At 40.0% G+C, this 8324-nt stretch overlaps 1 non-coding gene across 1 annotated transcript; it reads left to right on the forward strand.

The window, feature by feature from the left end:
• The first annotated feature begins 2410 nt into the window (after positions 1 to 2410).
• Positions 2411 to 2517, forward strand: LOC136207769 (small nucleolar RNA R71). Its single transcript, XR_010676896.1, has one exon. It is a non-coding gene; the product is annotated as a small nucleolar RNA R71 (small nucleolar RNA).
• Positions 2518 to 8324: the final 5807 nt, after the last annotated feature.

Raw genomic sequence — 8324 nt, forward strand, 5'->3', positions numbered from 1 at the left:
TTGCAGCATTAATCCCAAATTATGCAAATAGCTATCAAAAGTGGTACCAAAAACAGAAAAATCATCCATAAAGACCTCCATGAATTTTTCTATCATATCAGAAAATATAGCTGTCATACACCTCTGAAACGTAGCAGGTGCATTGCATAACCCGAAGGGCATCCGTCTATATGCAAATGTCCCAAAAGGGCAAGTGAAAGTGGTCTTTTCCTGATCGTCAGGATCCACTGATATTTGCATGTAGCCCGAATACCCATCCACACAACAGAAGAAAAACTTACCTGCCATGCGTTCAAGCATTTGATCAATGAACGGAAGAGGGAAATGATCCTTCCTGGTGGCGTCGTTCAATTTCCTGTAGTCCATGCACATTCACCACCCGGTGGTTTTCCGCACCGGGATTAGTTCATTCTTCTCATTCAATGTCACTGTTGTGCCCCCCTTCTTCGGCACCATATGCACGGGACTCACCCATTGGCTGTCAGAGATTGGATAGATCATCCCTGCATCAAGCAACTTAATTACCTCAGCCTTCACTACTTCCTTCATTTTTGGGTTGAGTCTTCTCTGTGGTTGAGCAGTCGGCTTCACCTTATCCTCCATATAGAGCCGGTGTTCACAGAGAGACGGGTTGATTCCCTTGATGTCAGACATTTGCCATCCAAACGCTCCCTTGTGCTTCCTCAGCACCTCCACTAAGCGATCTTCCTCAGGACCTGTAAGTTCAGCCGAAATAATCACAGGTAAATGTAAAGGAGGTGCCAAGAACACATATTTTAAATGGGCAGGTAAGGGTTTGAGATCGAGGGTTGGTGGTTCTTCAATCGAGGTCTTAGGCCTTGTCTTGGTTCCTCTGTCCAGGAGTTCGTCGTGCTGGGCCCAATGACAACCCTCTTTACCTTCTCCCTCGGTCTCCAAATCCAATGGCTCCTCATCTAGTTCAATACTCAGGTTCCGTTCTTCAGTTTCCTAGAAAACATTCTCAACCAAAGAGTCAGTTACGCTCAGAAAATTACAACATTCATCATCAACAGGAAATTTCATAGATTTTAGAATGTTGAATTCAACTTCCTCATTTTGAAGCCTGAGAATCAGTTTGCCTCCCTCAACATCAATCAGTGTTCGTCTAGTGGCGAGAAAAGGCCTCCCTAACAAGATCGGGACTTGATCATCTTCTTCAATGTCCATGATCACGAAGTCAGCTGGGAAGATGAACTGATCTACCTTGACCAAAAGGTCTTCCACCACTCCAACCGGACGCCTTATAGACCTGTCAGCCAACTGAATTGTGACTGACGTAGGCTTTGGGTCTCCCATTCCTAATTTCCTGTAAACAGACAACGGCATAAGATTTATGCTTGCACCAAGATCACATAAAGCACGTTTAAAATGAACCTTGCCTATTGTACAGGGAATGCTAAAACTACCAGGATCTTTAGATTTTTTAGGTAACGGACTTGTTAGCATGGCAGAACATTCCTGGCTTAGCATTACAGTCTCATGATCTCCTAATTTTCTCTTTTTAGAGATCAGTTCTTTTAAAAAATTTCCATACATAGGCATATTCTCAAGAAGTTCAAGAAACGGGAGGTTAATCTTGATTTTCTTAAAGACATTCAACATTTTGGAATAATCCTTGTCTAACTTAGCTCTCCCAGAAGTAGGATAAGGCAAGGTAACATGTGTTGGTGGTACATCAGTTTCAGTAATCGGAGTTGGATCAGAAACACTTACCTGTGGAGCAGACGGGGTAGAGATATTACCAGGAATCGGGTCTGAAGCCTTATCTTGCTGAGGCACAAAGGCTGGTGCGCTTACCTGTGTTCCGCTCCTAAGCGTGATTGCTCGTGCTTCCTCTTCTACCAATTTACTGACCTGTGTATGAAGCCTTTGGCAGAAAGCTTCATTGTGTGCCAATCTTCCTTCTATGGCACTCAGGCTCTCTTTCAGGACATCTATACTTCTCTCCCATTCAGTCTCAGAACCTGATCCTCGATGTCTGTCCTGCTGCCAATGCGTGCCATTTGACCCATACTGTTTTAGATAATGGATCTGTTCAAGTACAATCGGGCACTCCACGTTCTTATGCCCTCCGCTACACACCTCACAGCTTGCTACTGGTTCCGATGATTTCAGGTGAGTTTCCAGTAGATCTACTTTTTCTGTAAGCGCTGCTATCTGATGATTTGATTCTGAAAATATTCCAGGGAACTCTTTGGCTGTTGTGCCTCTTCTTGGAGCCGGCTTCTCAACTTGCCAGCATGCGCTCCGTTCAGCTAATTCTTTCATCAGATTGTATGCTTGAACTGCAGTCTTGTTGAATAGATTTCCTCCCGCTGCTGCATCCAGAAAGGCACGGCTAACAGGAGATATTCCTGAGTAGAACATGTCAACAAGCTGGTACCGCTGGTAACCATGGTGGGGGCACTGTCTTAACAACTTATGGAACCTCTCCTAGGCTAGATGCAAGTTCTCACTATCGGACTGCCTAAACGAGGTGATGTCGCTTCTGAATTGTGCAGTCTTTGACGGAGGGAAGTACTTTGCTAGAAACGCTGATACTGTAGTGTCCCAGTCAGTGAGAGACCCTGGCTCAATGGATTGTAGCCATTCTGCAGCAGCTTCTTTCAAAGAAAATCTAAACAGCTTCTGGAAGATCTGTTCAGATGCGACGTCTTCACACTTGAAAGTGCTGCAGTATTCCATGAATTTGTCAAGATGTGAGTTAGGATCTTCGTAGTAATCCCCACCGAACTGTCCCGAGTTCTGGATCATCTGAATCATTGTTGGTCTGATTTCAAATGACATTGCTGTTATTGTCGGATCGAGGATGCCAGAGGTGCTTATAGGCCGCTTTGCCCTCAACAGCTCCATGACCGACGGATCTTCGGCCATTGTGTCACCCTTTTTCGTCCTGCAAGAACAATATTAGCTTAAGAATCAAAATGCAATGATGAGTAATTCCCAGAACCTCGGTTCTTGGAATTCCAAACAATTATATAAACCTATCACCAAAAGTAAACTAGTTATAAACAAAAATAGTCCCCGGCAACGGCGCCAAAAACTTGATGCTCGTAAAATATATAGCAGTTGACAGGACAAGTGTATCTTATCGCAACAAGTAATACAGTGTTAAGCACAGGATCGAACCACAAGGACTATTTATCACAACTAGTCGGCCCAAAGTGGGAATACAATTGTTCGGAAGGGTAAATATGGAGTAGAGTGATTAAAGAGGCTAATTTCTAAAATGAAAGATAAAAACGTTTGACAGGGAAGAATTCGAATTAATTGATGAGACAATCTAAGATGGGGATTCCCTTAATTGGATCCCATGTATGATTTACTGGGATTTAGTTTCATATCATAATGATAATTGACGGTAACCACCTAATTAACCACGTGGAGATTGTCAGTCTCCTGTAGTCTATTCACATGCATTTGGTTGACGGCTTGATTAGACATATAACCTAGGGCATGCAAAGCATTAGGGTCTGTGGTGATTAAGGCTAAAGCCGTAGCCCAGCCACTAGCCCGCACTCCTAGTGGTATCTAGCGAGGTCAGATTATGCTAATTCGGATTAGGTAATTCCTTGGTCAGGTATCTACCTATCTGCAATCCTAAATTTGTCAGACTCAAGGCATTAGGTTCTGCTATGTCAGGCTAGTTGATCATCATCGAATCTCATTCTAGCAATCATCCTATCTCTGACAAATCTAGACATTAAGCTCACATAATCTAATCAATTGGAAACAATCCAGTAAACTAAATCCCTAATCGTACATGGTTACGCATCAATTTATCCCCATCCCAGATTGGATGGGGATTAGTTCATAGTTAAATTAAACAAGCAACTATAACACGCATTATAAGCCTGAATCATCATTAATTCAAATAAGCAAAAAGCAAGAGACAGAGTAAGGAATTAGGAATATAAAACCCGATTTCGTCTGATTCTGATTACACAATGGAGAGAACTCCCCTCACGAATCTTCAATAAAACAGCAATTACAATGGTAGAAAACCCTAAAATCTACTAAAAAGAAGAAGGAAGGAGGAGGAAGAGATCAATAAAGCAGAAAAAGAAAAAGGTAACCCTCACAAAGGAGGCACATTGTTCTATTTATAGTACTAGGTGTGTCAGGGGTATTTTGGACATTTATTTTGGCCAGAATTCGTGCCCTGGAGGTGAGAAAACGCTGGGAAATTGCTTCTCAGCGTCTCGTCTCGTCGAGACAAGAGGTGTCTCGACGAGACGAAAGGGTGTCTCGGCGAAACAATGGGTGTCTCATCGAGACACCACATGATGGTTCCCTTTGGGAACCATCGGGCCGCCTCGTCTCGGCGAGACAGGCTGTGTCTCGGCGAGACGAGGGCCTATCTCGACGAGACAGACATTGTCTCGGCGAGACAGGTGTTGAGAAGTCCGCAAACCCCTCCTGGACGCATCTGTTTCGGTCCCTGCTTCCAGCATTTGTTCTGGTGGTCCTTGAACTGTCCGGAAATGCTCAAAACGTCCTAAAAACACCTGAGAATACAGAAAATGCCATAAATAACGGAAATGATTCCTTTTAACTAATAGATAGCAAAATGATACTGAAATTGAATGGAAATAAAGCAAAAACGAACTAAAACAATCCTAAAAACCCTATATAAATGGGAGCTATCAACGAGATCGAACCACAAAGACTATTCGTTATAACTAGCAAATCTACCTAGAATGATCTAATTGTTTAGAGGGTTGGATAAATGTTGGGTTTTTGAATAACAAACTAATTGAATTAAAAGCAATTAAGATAACAAAATAAAGGGAACAATTGACAGTGTAGAAGGTGAATTAATGGATGGCACAATCCAGGTTGAGGATTCCTTTGATTAAATCCTAGGTATGGGTTTAGGGAGTTCAGATTTGTGTTTTACCAATGATTGAAGGTATTGTCCTAAGTGAAAGACAAATTTGTACGGGATTTGTCTAACCTATTCACATGCATTCGGGTGACGGCTTGATTAGGCATATACCCTAGGTCATGCAAAGCATTAGGTTTATTGACAACTAAGGCTAAAGCCGTAGCCCAACCACAAAGCCTCATTCCTAGTGGTCTCTAGCGAAGTCAGATTTACACAAGTTCGGTATAGACGATTCTGTGGTCAGGTTCTCATCTATCTATAATCCTATTTAATGTCAGGGTCACAGGCATTAAGCACATTATATACATAAACAGGCTAGTTGATCATTATCAATGTTCATTCTAGCATAAATCCTGTTCCTAACAATTTCTAGGCATTAAGCATGCATAAACTGATCAATCAAAGGTCCTAGATCCCTAATCATACATATTCATACAATCAATTTCATTCCCATCCCAAATTGGATGGAGATCAGTTCATAGACAAACCAATCATAGCAATAGGAAAATAGGAATAATGGAAAAAGCTTCAATTAAATATAATCGCAAAAGATAAAAGGGAAAGAGATAGAAATCCAAAACCCGTTTTGCCGATTCCAATTACAGAAATAGAAGACGAGGAACTTCTCCCATCAATTGTTCTTGAAAGAAATAAAAACAGGAAATAAATCTAACCTAGAAAGCAGGAAAATCTAATCTAAAAAGAAATAAAACTACATTATGGAGGAGAGAAAGCCCTAGCGGCTCTCCGATTTATTCGTTGGCTAACCCCCCCCCCCCCCCCCCCCCCCCCCCCCGCCAAGGATTAGGTTTAGCTCCCTATTTATAGAGTTAGGGAGGAAACCCTAATGCCTCAGGGGTAAAAATGTCATTTATAAAGTGTTAAATGGGCTTTTAGGGCCTTGATCCGCGAATTTCAGCAAAGGGGAAAGCGCAGGTGTGCCTTCCCCCGCCTCGTCTCGTCGAGACAAGGCCTGTCTCGACGAGACGAGGGCCTGTCTCGACGAGATAGGTGATGTCTCGCCGAGACAGGTCCTATTTGAGGAACTGTGGCTCCGGCTTTTATCTGTTTAGGTCCCTGGACTTCCGAAAAGTGCTCTAATGGTCCCTGACGAATCCTAAAAGTGCTCTGATGGTCCCTGAATGATCCGGAAATGCTCCAATAGGCTTGGGTCTGGTTCGGAAATGCACGAAAGGTCCCTGAAAATCCCTGAAAACACCAAAAATACCATAAATAAAGGAAATTACTAATTTTAACTAAAAAGTAATAAAACGATACTGAAATTAAATAGAAACAAAGGGAAAACAAACTAAATTAATCCTAAAACCCCTATATAAATGGGAGCTATCAACCTCCCCACACTTGAATCTTGCTTGTCCCCAAGCAAGACAGAATTCAAAACAGAGAAAAATCAACAAATAGCTCCCTTACAAAAACAAGAATTTTCTACACTTTATTATTCACAACAGTTCAGACTACTCATTTTGCAATTAAAAATATAATGAACCTCAGGCGAGTCTCCAAAACTGATTAATTGGTTTTGTCAATCAACACTTCATGAAAACGAAAGAAGAGAACTAAAATTGATAGCTCACAAGTGGTCACTCTAACGCTCAAGTGTTTGGGTGTAAAATTTTTTTGGAAACGCTCTACATTTTATTGCACAAAGTGGTCACGTTGGGATTGCATCATCCATCCGGTCAAAATTAATGCATTAAAATTAAACAAAATCATAGGTCTTTAAGGGTTGTAACATTGGCTAAAGGTTGGGGTATGAAAAAGGGAATTTATAGGCAAAAAGTTAAATGACTCAAATAGTTAAAAAAAAAAAATTTGCAAAAAGGACACATTTTTCACATTAGGGAGCTATAAACCACCTCCCCACACTTAAAATCTTGCTTGTCCTCAAGCAAGTCAAAATCCAAAAGGGACACGTTATCCGCTATGTATAACAAGGTTTAAGCTCAAGGTTGTGTTTATAAGGCAATGAAGTATTCGGGAAGCAACTAAAAAAATAAACACGTCTTTTATCCGTTCCTCTATTTTATTGTTTTTTCTTTTTTTTTTCTTTTCTTTTTTTTTTGATTTGGTTTTTAACCATTTTTTTTCTTTTGAATAGAGGGGATAAAGAGTGAAAATCAAATGGGTAAGGGTTGCTTCTTCTATTAAAATTACAACCTTTTAATGATTGCTAGCGAGAATTTGAAGGAGATGCGTGTCTAAGGATTTATCGAAACTAAATTGAGTCAATTAACTTGGGTGAGAAAGGGTATTTAAGAAGGCTAATGTGTGTAACAGGGTTGATCAAAGAAATGGGTAAAAGGCTCAAAGGGGCTTATCTAGGGGAATTGTTAAGGGATTTTGGCTAAACAAAGAATAGGCTAAATTCACAAAGGGCTATACCTAGGTTGCCTAATCATTTCAAGTTTAATAGAAACACAAAATTCAACCAGTATTGGATGCAATTCCTATGAGCACAAAGACAATAAATGTAATCCCACACTTAAGAGATCAATTGTTCCTAATCATGAGTCTAAAATATTGATCTTTATGGCTCTAACTCACAATTGAAGGGTTATTGGTATCAATCCTAGCCTCAACTAACGTTCCGTTCCATGTCAATTTTAGGCAAATAATACTCTTTGGAGACTCAAACGTTGTTCAAGATTTTTCGCATGCATCAATTTCATTTAGAATGTGCAAATATTTAAGCGCATTGTCAACTGTATTGCGGGATAGCTAAATGTATCAAATTCAACTGCCTAGAATTCTTTTATTCCTAGAATTAAAAAGCAAACAAAAACAAAAAGCATGAAATCCTAAAATTAAAACAAAAACATGCAATCTAATATAGAAAAACAAAAAGAAATTAAAAACATTCAAATGGCAGAATCAAAAATCGTCATATCCTAGTATCTCCTCCTCACACTTATAACATGCATTTACTTCCATCATTACATAAAAGTAAAACATAAAGTGCAGAAAAGAAATAGGATAGAAAAACGCCCTCAGGGGTGGCTTGTCAATCCAACCCCGAATTTCCGATGCTAAATTTTCAATCCAAGCTGCAGTCCTGAAAATCAATCTGGCGTCGGTGAGTATTCCGATTAGACGGTTCTGCCAATAGAAAAAAAAAAGAAAACAAACATAAGAATAAAGAAAGCAACAGAAAAGAAAAAAAAAAACGTTTAATTTTTTTTTAATTTTTTTTTGTGTCCATCTCGGCGAGATGAACAGTGTCTTGCCGAGACGGAAATTTTTTTTTTTTTTCAGGAAAAAAATTTTTCGGGAATTTTTTTTTTTATGTGTCTCGTCGAGACAGCCAGGTGTCTCGACGAGACGACACGAAAAACCCAAAAAAATATATATATTTTTTTAAATTTTTATATACAAATCTAAACAATTGTTTCAACCT

Source organism: Euphorbia lathyris, chromosome 9, assembly GCF_963576675.1.
Source record: "Euphorbia lathyris chromosome 9, ddEupLath1.1, whole genome shotgun sequence".
NCBI lineage: Eukaryota > Viridiplantae > Streptophyta > Magnoliopsida > Malpighiales > Euphorbiaceae > Euphorbia > Euphorbia lathyris.